Below are 15,319 nucleotides of genomic sequence, written 5' to 3'. Positions count from 1 at the left end.
GAATCCAGTGTAATTAACATAGTGTTATATTAGTTTTGGGTGTACAACATAATGGCTCAATTTCCATATATTACTCAGCGCTCATCAAGATAAGTGTCCTCTCAATCCCCATCCCCTATTTCCCCCGGCCCCCCAGCCACTGTCCCTCTGGTAACCATCAATGTGTTCTCTAGAGTTAAGAGTCGGGTTTTTGGTCAAACCATTCATTTTAAAAATAAGGTTTGACTTGTGAACCAGCTTAAACCCCCAGGAAACTGAAAAATGAGCATGAGAAGCTGACAAGAAAAATGGAGACTATCATTGTTTGAAGAGCGGGGATGTTACGCACAGGAAGGGGAAGGGAGGGTAAGTTCCCCACGGCACTGGGGCCAGGGAGGCTGTTCATCTTCGGGAACTCAGTCCGCAAAAAAGAACATGGTCTGAAAAGAGCACAGAACCCTAAGTGGGGGCCAAGAAGGCAGAGAGCTTCGGCTGCCATCCACCTTGACACTGAGAATGTGGGTAGGAAGCCAGCCAGGGGCCTCTTTATGTCCAGCATGGAATGTGGAGGGAAAGATGGCAGTAACAGGTCAAGAAAAAGTTATAGCATGTGGGGTAAACAATTAGTGAGATAACCCCTAGAGAAATCTGAGACAAGTATTTATACCAGGCCAAGGAGTACACATCATACTGGAAAAATAAGCTACATCGAGTGTATTACCAACACACGCACACATTCCTCTATGTTTAAATTTTGTCACCCCACACTTTACAGGGAAGCTAGAACTGCAAGGGGTGGGCGAGATAAGTGTATCTAGGACCCCAGCTGCGGCTCACTCTACTCTAGGATTAACCGACTGGCTGTATGACATCTTTCGTAAGGTGACTAAAATCAACATTTTTTAAAAACTCCAGAAGCTCACCATTTTGCTATTTATTTAACCAATATGTTTGTATCCATACTCGTATTTATCTTCTATCATAAATGCTATTTGGGGAATTGTCTTTTGTAAGTTTTATAAAATGAATGTACAACACACCACAAACACACACTAATAGACACAAGTTAGATGCGACTTCATTATTTTAATTCCAGTATAGTCAGTGTACAGTGTTAGACTAAGGCTACTTTTTATACAGAACTTTTGGAACTCTCTTTTTCCTGTGAGTATCAGATCTTTTAAAAGATGCTTTTGCTTAAGTCTGATAACCAGTGTCAAAATTTAGACAATCACATAATCTCATGTCACAAGCTCTGGCTTAAAATTTAACTTTCCCAAAGATACCAACAAAAAGGAAGAAACAAGCCCTACCTTCAATTTTGCGTGGTTCCTTTAAACAATTGGTAGGTTCTTTCCATTGTGGCAAACTTATCTTAAAAGTTTTCCAACAGGGAACAAGTTGGTGGTGGCCGAGGACAGGGGAGAGGGCGGGGGAGTAGAGGGGTGGAAAGGTACGAGCTTCCAGCTATGAAATAAGTCAGGAGAATATGATGCACCACAGGATGGCCATAGCAAACACCACCATTCTGCATCTTTGCAAGTTGGTAAGAGCAGATCTTAAAAAGTCCTCATTACAGGAAGGAAAGAAAAATGTTTTGTAACCATGTGTGGGAACCCATGGTAACTAGACTCCCTGTGGGGCCACGAATATTGAATCACTCTGTTGTACACCTGAAATTAATGTTATAGGTCAATTATACCTCAATAAAACAAATACCAAAAAAAGTTTTCCAAATTATGAAAAAGGAAATACTACAAGGCAGACTGCAAAAGGATGATTGCATGAAGATTTATGTATGTGTTGTGCACCATAAGTGCTCTTTATAAGAAAGTCCTTATGCAAATCTGACAGATAAAAGAGTTTTATGCCCCTCTTGCCATTTGTCAAGTAATAAATAATATGAACATAAAATACAGAGGTCTTCATATACTGTCACCATTCAGTCCCAATGGTTACAAAGATGGTAAAAAATATGGCTCTTAAGCACATGAGAAATCCATTTTTTAAAAAAACTATCATTTACAAATTATAGGTTTAAACACGAATACTATAAAGTGTAAGTAAACCACTGTACAATATTAGGCCTTAGCATCCTAATTTTTTAAAAAATACAGGTTGTAATAATATAATACAACAGAAATGTGCCAGCCCTATAAAAGGAGACTCAAAAGATGAATGCATAACAACATCAGATTAACCTGGTCGCTTAATAACAGCCACGTGACAGTATTTGAAAAGCTACAGAGAGAACTGGTGATCACAGTCTATATTGAAATTAGTCGTGATTACGGTCACAGAAAGCAGAAAATGATGGAGAAGCAAATAAGAATCTCGTCACTCTAAATATAGAATACCATAAAAGCAGAATGGCAGTTTCCCTGTCCTTCCAAAGACACCTGCAAATTTACTGAGGTCAAATTTCATTGACAAGGGACATCGGCAGCCTGGCCTTGAGTGGCAGATGGTTTGTAATGAAGATGACAGCACACTGAGGGGACACTATATAAAGGACAGTGGTGGCTGTCACCTCAAAGCCATTCGTCATGACTTGACCATATATTTATAGCAACCATAAATCAAAATCATATTCCAAATCAATGTGACAAGGAAATCATAATCATTCCCACACCCTGGATTTTTAGAAGTATCAAAAAATGTTTGCCGTGAATACATACCGAAGAAGGAATTTTCAATCAAATATCACAATAGCCACATAGTGAGGACAGCTTCTCCTTTAACTTAAAAATGAAATGTGACAGCCAAAATGGGCTTAGCCTCACCAAACTATCCTATTGCTTTCATAAAATGGAATCCTATAAAACTCTAATAGATGAAAGGACCAAGGACAGAAGTAATTTGGAAAAACTATAACCACCAGGAAATACAATTAAGAAAATGTGCAAAGTTACTACTTATCAAAAAAGGAGTGTTAAAAAAGCAAAAACAGGTCAAAAAAGCAAAAAAAAAAAAAATATACAGATGCGTATACAGAAAAACTTAGAAAAATGAAAGACAATTAGAGCAGATTTTATGGCTGATTTGGGGGTAAGTTCTATTGTCATTACAGCATTGAATATGGGAAAAAAAAAACCCAAAATGTTATTGCACATTTTCACATATTCTCAATGAAAACAAAATTCAGCTAAGATCAACTATCAGCCTAGATTCTCTCTCCCTGAGCTTACATGTACATGAAGAAACAAGTCTGATAAAAATAAACCAATAAGTCAATGTGGATGCTTCATAGCCTGAGATGTTTCCATTACACTCTGGCTCAATTTATTGACCATTCTAGTGTCAAGCAGATACTCTGCATCCCACCTACTTCCAAGGAATAAGTTTACATCCATTCATTCAGCATATCTGTGGGACACCTCCCATGTCCAAATAGCACAAGCACAACCAAGACCGAGAGGGGGAGGGTGCTAAGAGACCTGACACCAAACAAAAACAAACCAGAGGCATGCCGCAGGGAGGAAAGGAGAGGTAGCAGGTCTATCTCGGGGGGGGGGGGACGGGGGTGCGGCTGGGAGGGGTGAGATGCTCTCAAGAGAGGTGTGAAGGGTCAGAGGGGTAAGTCTAGCAGAGCCTGAGGGCAGAGAGGACACCATCTATTAAAAAACACTTTTATTTTCTTTGGGGCGCCTGGGTGGCGCAGTCAGTTAAGCATCCAACTCTTGGTTTCGGCTCAGGTCATGATCTGAGGGTTGTGGGATCTTGCCGCACATCGGGCTCCATGCTCAGTAGGGAGTCTGCCTGTAACTCTCTCCCTCTGCCCCTCCCCCTGACTCACTTTCTCTCAAAAATAAACAAATCTTTTTAAAAATTTAATAAAAACATTTTCATTTTCTTAGAAAATTTCCTTATATTTTTATTGCCAACCACCCTTATCTTCTAAGAGAAAATAATATAAAATACAAACTGCTTAAAGGTGCTTCTCTCTACTTTGCTAGAAAGCTTTTAGAGGAAAACAGAAACCACACATAAAGCAAAACCCAACTAACAAAAAACAAAAGACAAAACCTCCCAGAGTAAGAATTAGGAACCACCGTCTCTTGTCCTGGCTCCACTGCAGGTCTCCCTCCTCAGGAAAAAGAGGATAAATAAGGAGGACTGCCTCCCTCCCAAATTTCCCACAAAGAAAAAACAACAAAATATTGAAAAGTGATTTGAAATGTATAAGGAGCGTCAACATCAGATAGAGGTAATGCTTTTGAAAACGTTCACTTACTTCGTCCTTTTTGCTACGTGGAAACCCTGCTTGGAATTCCATATGGGTAACAGGTAGTAGACAAAATATGAGATGTGTTTCCAAACTCTTTCTTGCCCGGAGCAAGGAAGGCACTGCACTGGACACTCAAACTGCAGAGTGTCTAAACCTCTCGGTGACCTGACGCTCTTCAGGTACAGATGCGGAGCAGAGAGGAAGAGACAGGCTCAGACAGGCAAAGCAGCTTGTTCAAGGCTACAAAACCCGTAAGCGGGGAGCAGGTGTTGCAGCCCAGGTCTCTACCTGCAGAGTCTGTGCTCCTTCCCACGTGCACCTGGTGTGGCTCTTCTGAGCTTGTCTCAGTGGAGACGAGTAACGAATCCGGGTAAAAAATGCAGTCTTTCCAAACCAAATATGAAAAGTCAACTTGCTGTTTATATGCTTTTGGCACAGAGCAGGTCACTGAAGTTTAAACTATAGTTAGAGTGAAAATCGTAGGGTATTTTAATAGTAGCAATAGAAAGATGTTATGTGCATCTGCTTAGCTTACATACATGAAGAAAACTGCACTAAAGACGTGACCGAGAAACATAGCAGAAGCAGAACACCAATCACATACACTCACCCTCACCGATCATCAGAAAAGGAATCCAAAGGACACTGCACAATAATCAAGTTTATGAAAATTGAACTCTGCTGAGTGCAGAGAAGAGAAACAGTTGGAACGTTCCCAGACTGCCGGTGGAAGTACAAACTGGGAAATCTCTTCGGCGAGCTATATGTCAAAGTGAAGTAAAGGGCCTTCTCCACCATCCAGCCATTCCACTCCCACCTACAGTCCCTGGCGTGGCAGGAATGCTCACGGCAACTCTGATTTGGAAAACATTGGAAACAAGCTAAATCACCAGCATGAGAAGACTGGACAAATTACGAATAATCATACACTGGAATACTGTATGGCAGCTAAGATTAAAGTTGCAATTAATTAGGTCTAAATTCATCTACATGGATAAATCAGGGGGGTAGTTGAATTACAAAAGCAAGTTGTAAAAGGATGTGTACATAATGAGACGATTTCCATAAAGTTTGAGAAAACAAAACTGTATCAAGAGAAAGGAGGGCAAGGAATGGAATAGCAGAATAATTTTACAGGCAACGCTTGGTTTCCTAAGCTGGGTGGCAGCAGGTGATAACTTTTTTATGCCTAAACTACTTAACAAAAGAACAGAACAAGGTACTGCACACACAGATGTATTTCTAACCTTAATCTTGTCTTACTCACTGCCCCAGTAAATGGGTATCCAGATCACCAGTACCCCACAATCACCTTGAAGTGTTATACGAAGGTGGTTCCATTTCAAATTCAGACACCCACGGAGTCATGGGTCTTTAATATTTTCTACATTCCAATGATACGTTCAATCTAACTTGAGACCAAGCTCCTTGAGGAGAGTGAACTGAGGTTCGCTCTCCACCCCCAACCACTTTATGAAGGCTTGATTTGAGCTGACATTATTCCAATATTCAGGGAATTATCTTATAACTCCTTAAAATAGGTTGCAATTAATTCAACCATCAAAGATAAGTAGTCTTAACACGATATATTATTTACCATGTTTTATTCTTTTTTTTTTTTAAAGATTTTATTTATTTGACAGAGAGAGATACAGCGAGGGAGGGAACACAAGCAGCGGGAGTGGGAGAGGGAGAAGCAGACTCTCCACTGAGCAGGGAGCCCGATGCGGGGCTCGATCCCAGGACCCTGGGATCATGACCTGAGCCGAAGGCAGACGCTTAACGACTGAGCCACCCAGGCGCCCCCATGTTTTATTCTATAGCTGTCAGTGCTTATCAATGCTTAGACTGCATATTACTGACCAGTAGGTGTGAGAAATAGCAACTTCAAATAAACAGAGAGGTTTCCCACCTCTTGTGTTGTGGAGTTCAAATAATTATGTTGCCCATCTTCTAGTTCAGCCTGTCATCTCATACGATGTGATACTTTGTCTCCTGAGGTAGAGGTTTGTCAGTTGCCTTCCACCTAGGCCTATAAAAACTCAATCCAGCTTGTAACATAAATAACTATATTGTTTGAACCCCTCTTATTCACATGAATGTAGTGGAATGGTGTGAACCAACAAAAATCTTTGCAATCCTACAGCTTTTTAGCACATTTTGCAGTTTCAAGTGATTATATCAGGGGTCATCGTCTTAAATTTCTCTCAAAACTGCTCTTTTCCTGCTCTGTTCTCCATCCAACCAATCTCTTTCTTCTACCTATTCTCTGATCTTTATTTTTCAATATCTTTTTTTGAATGTTACTGTGTGGTAGGCACTCTGCTAAGTATTGAGAGTAGGGTGGGACAAGACAGACACTTCTAGCTCTGAGTCCAGTCTTACAGCAGATAAAAACATTACACAAAGACACCCCTCCCCCCAAAAATCACAATTATGATCATTGCTTGACAAGAAACAGACCAAGGTGCTGAGAGGCCTTTGATCTCATGTGTCAAGAGTGCAGCCCAGAAAGGGCAATGATGACATTATAGCAAGAAAAATGACTCATCATTCCACTTAAGTTGATGGTAACACGAGGTGCAAACTTGCCGCCATGCAAAATCCAAACCAAAAAATGAATTGGATCATTTTAATAGCAACTGAGTAGTCTGACTAATATGAAGACCTCTAGAGAAAAATTCAACCCTCATCATGGACATACAGGGCTCTCTTGCTAGCCAAAAACAGAACGTTCCTGTGAAACTTTTTATAAACCAAAATGGCATAAAACAAAGAAGCAATTATCATTAACTTAAATGGAAAAAGTTGTTAGCATTCTCAGACCCAAAAGATAACCTCTCGTAGGCTTTTCTGGTCCCTTGGGACATATCTTGTTAATAGGTGCACAAAATAAATGGAGATGAAGCACAGATGCTCACAGACACAGGTCAAAGCTGGATAGAGAGATGCTGAGTGGAGTCGCCTCCTTAATGCCCATCATCCAGTTACCCCATCCCTCCACCCCTGCCCCTCCAGCAACCCTCAGTTTTTTTCCTAGAGTTAAGAGTCTCTGATGGTTTGTTTCCCTCTCTGATTTTGTCTTCTTTTATTTTGCCTTTTTCTTAAAGTGAAAATCCTCTTCAGATTTCTTTCACTTAGCAAAAACAGGTACTAACGTAGGTCTTTGTAAAAGTGAAGTGGCGTAACGTGAACACTTGAAAAGCAGGGGATACCCGTACTTGATAAATGGGAATCTTTAAGAGTTGTGATTAATGAAAACTTCGTGCTTTTCTGTTATACATCAATACACATTTCCCACATCCTAGGGCTCTTCCAAATGGGGTTCTTTTAGAACTTATAACCATGCCCCTGCTTCTCCAACATTGCTTTCTGCAATGGTTTGCAATAAAAAGAATGAACAGAAGGGATGACTGAACTTACCATATAAAAACTGTTTTTTAACCATAAATTTCTCCAAACTCACTCATTCTAAAGAAGTTACCAGGGTATACACAGGAAAATAACTGTACTTTGGCAGCCAGTATGGAAAAAAACAGAATCATAAATCGGGCATTAATTATAAATAATGGTCATTGTTCTTTGCATTTATCAGGATAATGTTATGAATAAGAAATCCCCTGCTTCTATTATGGGATTGTTTTCATATTCATCTGTTTCTTGGCTCCCATCAGGTGTTGGCAGCCAAGATTCATGATCAGACACTTTTCTGTACATAGTAACTAAACCTGTTCAACAAACAAAAATCAGAGGCAGCTACTATGTTATAGTTGTCCTTCCAAAAAGTCCCTCTCCTCCAGTGTGTACCAAACAGTTTGAAATAGACTTCCTTCCCCCTCTCTGCACCTGTTATAAATGTACAGCTTTGATCTCAGTTTGAAGGCAAATAAATTTCTTGCATCCTCTGAGCCAGCCTGCTTCCCCTCCTTTCCACCTTCTTCAGCTCCCTTCCTCCACGGCTTTTCCTCTTCACACACTTACATCCTTCCCCAACTCTTCCCTTCAATTTCTGGAAAATGTGTAGGAAATGTTGACTTGAAATTATCCTTAAACCACAAGCTTTTGTTTTCACTCCCACGATCTTACTGTCGCATGGAAATGTACATCGCTTTTTAAACGGAGACTATGAAATTTATCCTACAAATGAAAATTGGCACACGTAAGCATTTAAGCATAACCTCAATTAAGAGGCAAAGTCATTACTGTCCAATCAGATGAGTTCTAAAAAGTATGCTGTACTGTCTTTAAAAAAAAAAAAAAAAGCATGCCGTATGGTCTTCAAAAAGAAACAAAGATACTTATTCAGATACTGGAAATTTTTGAAAAGAATTCTCTGGATTAAGCATATTTCCCCCCCACCCTGCCCAAAAATGATGACCACTAGAAATTCAACAAAGATTCAAAGATTTCTTGAGCATGGATATAGAAGATTTTCCAAAAATGACATCAGATTCAAGGTACTGTTTTGCAGCTTGCCAATTTAAATTAACAGGCTACTGATAGTTTTGCATGTTAACATATGTGGCTTTAAGTCAAATTTTGAAAACAAACTACTCTCTGTATATGATAATCTTGTACAGATAATACTTCAATAAAAACTGTGGTGCATTTAACTTTACATAGTGATACAAGTATTCTTATAAGACATTCACAGAAGTAAAATTGTCGAGTTTTTGAATATGTATAGGTTTCATTTTGATGTACATTGCCAAATTACCCTTTAAACAGTGCATATATCAATGCACCAACAGTATGCAAGAGACTGGTTTTCTTGTATCCAGACAAACAAGACCATTAATCAACCCCCTCACCCCAGAAAACAGGTTTAAAGTGAGACATATATTCACACATGTGGACAAGATGACCTGGTAAGACCACAGTCATGTTATTAATGATGTAATGAAAAACTGGAAATACCCTTCTCAACAGGAAAATGGATGAATTGAGGTTTATTTGTATCACAGAATATTATACATTTTTGTTGCTCTCTTAGAAAAGTAATGGTATCTGCTACTTAGAGGCTACTGTGTCTGTGCTTACTTCAGCTCATGTTAATCACCTTATCAAGTATGCAAAATAATCTGATGTGTTATTTACAGATCTATATATGTGTAAGAATTATAAAAGCATTTATTCAGCAAATATTTAACTGAGAGCCTACTATGAACTACGCACTCATCCAATACTGGGGATTTAGCAATAAGTTCAACAAAAATCTCTACCTCAAGGAGTTTATGTTTAGCCGGTGAGGGAAAGATACTAAACAAAATGAATAAACAAAATACAGGGAACGTTAAGACAAAATTTTACAACCACTCATAATGCAAAGATTTCCTACACGGGACATGAAAAGCATTAACCACAAAAGGGAAAAAAACCTGATGAATTGAGTTTCAATAAAATTAAAAACATATGCTCTTTGAAAATCACCATTAAAATAAAAAGGCACACAGAGAATAGGAGAAAATGTTAGTGATACATACGTCTAACAAAAAACACATGTCCAGAACATATTAAAAAACATTTTGAATGTTTTCCCAACATCATTTGTTAAAGAGACTTTTTCCCCATTGGATATTCTTTCCCCCTTTGCCGAAGATTAATTGACCATATAATTGTGGGTTTATTTCTGGGTTTTCTGTTCTGTTCTATTGATCTATGTGTCTATTTTTATGCCAGTGCCATACTGTTTTGAAGACGACAGCTTTGTAACATAACTTGAAGTCTGGAATTGTGATACCTCCGGTTTTTTCTTTTTCAAGATTTCTTTGGCTATTTGGTAAAATGATGGAATGCCTAGAATGAGTAAAGTAAAAAAAGCCTGAGGAATCTAAGTGTTGGCAAGGATGCAGAACTGTAACTCACACATTATTGGTGGAAATCTAAAACTGTACAATCACTTCGGATAACTGGCAGTTTCTAATCAAGTTAAACAGAAACTGCACAGTGAAACAACTCCACCCCTACATATCTATCCAAAGTGAATGAAACATATCTACAGACTTGTACATGAATGTTCAGAGTAGCTTTATTCATAACCAACAAAATCTGAAAACACACCGAATGCCCATCATTGGGTAAATGAAGACATTGTAATTATCCGTACAATGAAATACCACTCAGCAATAAAAAGGAATGCATAGTTAATCCATAATGACCAATGACTGGCTGTTGTACTGTTGATATGTGTAGTAGCAGATAAAACTCAAAACCAGTATATGCTGAGTCACAGAAACCAGACAGAAGTGTTCATATTGAATGACTCCACTTATCTGGAGTTCTAGAAGAGGCCAAGATCCCTAGTGACGGTAATCAGACCAGTGATGGCCTAGAAAGGTGCCTGCAACATAGCACAGGACCTAGGGTGGGGGGTTTGGTGATAGAAATGCTCTATACCTTGACTGAAGTGGTGGTTACACAGATGAATACATTTGTCGAAACTCCACTTACTATATACTTAAAATGGGTATACTTTATTATATGTAAACCATATCTCAGTAAAGTTGGTTTTTAAAAGAAACAACATATAGTACATAAGATGATCCCAAGTGCTAAGGAAAAATATCAAGCAGGGAATGGGACTAGAGAGGGTGGGGTCAGTTGCGGTGTTAGACTGGGATAGCCGAGGAAAGCTGCACTGGGGATACGACTTTTTTTTTTTTTTAAAGAGAGTGAACAAATGGGGTAAGGGGCAAAGAGAGCTGGAGAGAGAGAATCTCAAGCAGGTTCCATGCTCAGTGTGGAGCCCAATTCAGGACTCCATCTCATGACCCTGAGATCATGACCTGAGCTGAAATCAAGAGTGAGATCAAGAACAGAGCAGAGAACAAAGTCATGGAGGAAGGGCACTCCAAGCAGCGGGCATAGCTAACACAAATTACGGGCGACAGCAAGCCCAGCATGTTTCCTGAACTGCAACGAGGCCAGTATATTAGAGGATCAAGCAGCGGGCATAGCTAACACAAATTACGGGCGACAGCAAGCCCAGCATGTTTCCTGAACTGCAACGAGGCCAGTATATTAGAGGATCATGAGCGAGACCAGGAGAGGATGAGGGGAGAGAAGTGCAGGGGGCAAGGAGGTGGACAGGAGATGTCATCCAGGATCTTTTGGTCACTGCAAAATCTTTGACTTTGGTGCTGCAGGAGATGGAAAGTCATTCAAGCTTTCTGAGTATAGGAGTGACACAATCTGATTTAGGTTTTAACAGGATCCCTCTGGCTACCATAATGGAAATAGACCAAAGTGAGGTAAGGGCAGGAGCAGGGAGACCTGTCAGGAGGCCCCTGCAGTAATCCAGGTGGAAACAGGATGGTGGTGAGGGCCTGGGAGGTAGGAGGCCGGGTCATAGAGTGATCAGATATAGGCAACAAAACCCATCTGACTCTCTGAAGGACCCTCCACTCCACAATAATTAGAGCTAGGATGGGACGTACCCTTTGAGGCACCTTTGGTCTCACAAAGGGTAGAAGAATTATCCAGAGACAGCCCACCTCTCCACCCCCACCCCAATTTAAAAAATACTGTAAAATGTGAGCAGGGTTCAGATCCATCACGAACCAATGGGAACAGAAACCTGGGCTTCATTGTCCCTGAACAACCAGAAATCAGGAAGGAAGGAATTGCAGAGGCGGAGAACCAGGGCCGGAGAAGCAGGGAGTCAGAGCATGGGAGAACCAGAGCTGGCCTCATCTACGAGCAGCAGAGCCTTGAGTTAGCACGAGTCCAGAGAAATACAGCACCCATGTCGCTGCCATATTGGACTTGGGAAGCAACAAGCAACAGTGGAACCAGACTCTCCCACTCTAAGTGAGGGATCCAAAGTGGCCATGGTTCCTTTAAGCTCAACTACCTCTAGGGCAGAAGCAAATGCTCTTTGACAGAAAGATCCCCCAAGTTATTAGCCACACAGTTTAAGATCAAATAAAGAGGGACGTGCGGGGAGTTCAGTGGGTTAAGCATCTGCCTTCAGCTCAGGTCATGATCCCAGGGTCCTGGGATCGAGCCCCGCATCTGGGTACCTGCTCTGTGGGGAGTCTGCTTCTCCCTCTGACTGACGCTCCCCCTGTTTGTGTGCTCTCTCTCTCTCTCTGACAAATAAAATTAAAAAAAAAAAAAGATCAAATAAAGATCACCAAACACAAAGGAAGGCAAGCTACCACACAGTGAGGGATATAGACCCTTGTCGTAAGCATGCCTTTTTTATTGTGAGGTTTTGACATCTGGGACCTTACTGACCCTGGGGAGACTGCCCCTCCCAGGGCTAGCCAATTCCTAGAGGCCGTAAATTTGCCTTCCAGTGCACCTTTCATATGAAAACTAGCCAATCCAGAGCACACACTTCCTCCCACCTCCTCTAAGCTCTTAAACTCTAAGCCAATATCCACCTGCCCTAACCACCTGTCAGATACCAAACCAACTAGGGACATCCTATGGTCCAGAGCATATGGGAATTATTTAAAGTAGCCAACCTTAAACCTGCTTATTCTGCCTTGTCTTTCCCACAGAAACTGCAATAAAGTGTCTTGCCCACAGTCCTCCTTACTCGCCCTCTGCCTCCTGACCAACTTGGTACCTCCCTGTGTATCCTCATCTCCACAGGGCCCGGCATGCCCCCTGCTCCTATGAATTGTGAGTCACAAACTATCTTTCTGATGACAGCCTCCTGATCTGTATACCCCCCCCATACATGAATAATAAACCTACATTCAAAAATACCCTCCAAGAACCAAAGAGGTTGGAATGGTCAGATTCAGATGATCTAAGAGTTGTGCACATAAGTTTTAAAGAAATAAAAGATTTACAAAGTTAAACATATAACAAAAAACTATTAGGAATGCCCAGAAATATCAGACAAAAAAAGCATATGGAAATCCTAGAAATGCAAATATAACTGTTGAAATAAAAAACTAAGCAGTGGATTAAGTGGCAAAGTAAGCAGAAATGAAAAGAGAATTATATGTTTGAAGAATTTACCCAGGATAAAGCAAATATATAATCTATAAAATAGAGGTCAAGAAAACAGAATGAGAAGATCAAGATATAGTCCCTCCGATTGCCAAAAAGGAAAAATAAAGAGTGGAGAAGAGGCAACATTTAAAGACTAAACACTAAAAATGAACAGTAACTAATTAAAAATATAAATGCACAACTTCGGGAAGAAAAACATATCCCAAGCAGCATTAATAAAAACATGCCTAGACACAAACATGAAACAACAGAACATCAAAGGCAATGGCAAGATCCCATAAGCAACTAGAAAGAAAACACATCCCCTCACAAAGGAAGGTCAGGAGAAGACAAGAATTCTTTTTTTTTTTTTTTAAGATTTTATTTATTTATTTGACAGAGAGAGACACAGCGAGAGAGGGAACACAAGCAGGGCGAGTAGAAGAGGGAGAAGCAGGCTTCCCTCAGAGCAGGGAGCCCGATGCGGGGCTCAATCCCAGAACCCCAGGATCATGACCTGAGCCGAAGGCAGACGCTCAACGACTGAGCCACCCAGGTGCCCCGAGACAAGAATTCTCAATGACAACATAGGAGTATCTTCAGAGAGAAGAGGAAAAGTAGCTGTCAGCCTAGAACTGCATACTCAGTAAAAATTCCCTTCAGGAACAAGAATGAAATAAATGCTTTTATCAAAAAAGGCAGGCATTTTTTTAAAGATTTATTTATTTTAGAGAGGGGGAGAGGCAGAGGGAGAGGAAAAGAGAGCATCTCAAGCAGACTGCACTGAGCAAGGAGCCTGACATGGGGCTCGATCTCACAACCCTGAGATCATGAACTGAGCCGAACCCAAGAGTCAGACCCTCAACGAACTGCGCCACTCAGGCGTTTCCAAATTAAAAAAAAAAAAAAAAAGGCATTTTGCAAATATTTGCAAAACCTATCAGATAAAGGACTCGTATCCAAAACATAAACAGACTTCTTAAAATTCAACATTAACAATTGAGAAATTGGCCAAAGATCTAAATTGATACCTCACCAAAATGACATACAGATGGCAAATAAGCATATGAAAAGATGCTCAACATCACATGCCAATAGGGAACTGCAAATTAAAACAACATGATGCCACCATACACCTATAAGAATAGATGATATCCCAAAACCTGACAATACCAAATGCTAGCCAAGATGCAGAGCAACAAGAACTCTCCTTCACTGCTGTTGGTACAGCCACTTTGGAAGACAATTTGGCATGGTTTTTGTTTGGTTGGTTTTTGTTTATTTTGTTACAAAGTTGAACATAGTCTTACCATATGACACACCAATCAAGAGCCTAAGTAATTACCCAGTTGATCTGAAAACTTACCTCAACACAAAAACTTGTGTGAGGATGTTTATACAACAGTTATATTCATTGTTGTCCCCAAATGGAAGCAACAGGCCCTTCAGTAAGTGAAGAGACAGAGGATCTATGGTGCATCCCTGCAGTGGAATGTTATCCAACAACGAAAGAAATGACCCGGCAAGCCACGAGAAGAATCTTACATGTATATTGCTAAGTGAAAGAAGCCAGTCCAAAAAGGATACATCCATACTGTTCCAATTATAGGATATTGTAGCAAAGGCCAAACTGTGAAGAGAATAAAAAATCAGTAGTTGCCAGAGGTTTTAAGGTAGGGAAGGAGGGATGACTAGGTGAAACACAAAGGATTTTTTAGGATAGTGAAACTATTCCTTACAAATCTCTAAAGGTGGATACATGATACTATGCATTTCTCAAAAACCACGGAACTTTACAGCACAAGCAGTGAAGCTTAATGTATACAAATTTTTAAAATCATTTAGGTAGTTGGGGAATCCCAAGGTGGAATGCACAATGTGATAAAACAATCTTAACTGTTACAAATGTATGAAACCACCTCATTGATGGGTAGGGGAAAAGGGGCCGCCCTAGGTAACTTTGAACTATGCAAAGACTCAACTCAAGGGAAAAGAAACCACCCACAAGCACCCCACTCCAGTGGATAACACCATTTCCCACAGGAGTACAGGTTAACAATTGTTTTGTTTTGTTTTTTTAAAGATTTTATTTATTTGAGAGAGAGAATGAGAGAGAGCACACAAGAGGGGTTACGGTCAGAGGGAGAAGCAGACTCCCTGCCG

The sequence above is a fragment of the Neomonachus schauinslandi genome, chromosome 6 (genome assembly GCF_002201575.2).
Source record: "Neomonachus schauinslandi chromosome 6, ASM220157v2, whole genome shotgun sequence".
Classification (NCBI taxonomy): Eukaryota; Metazoa; Chordata; class Mammalia; order Carnivora; family Phocidae; genus Neomonachus; species Neomonachus schauinslandi.
This window is presented reverse-complemented; position numbering follows the sequence as displayed.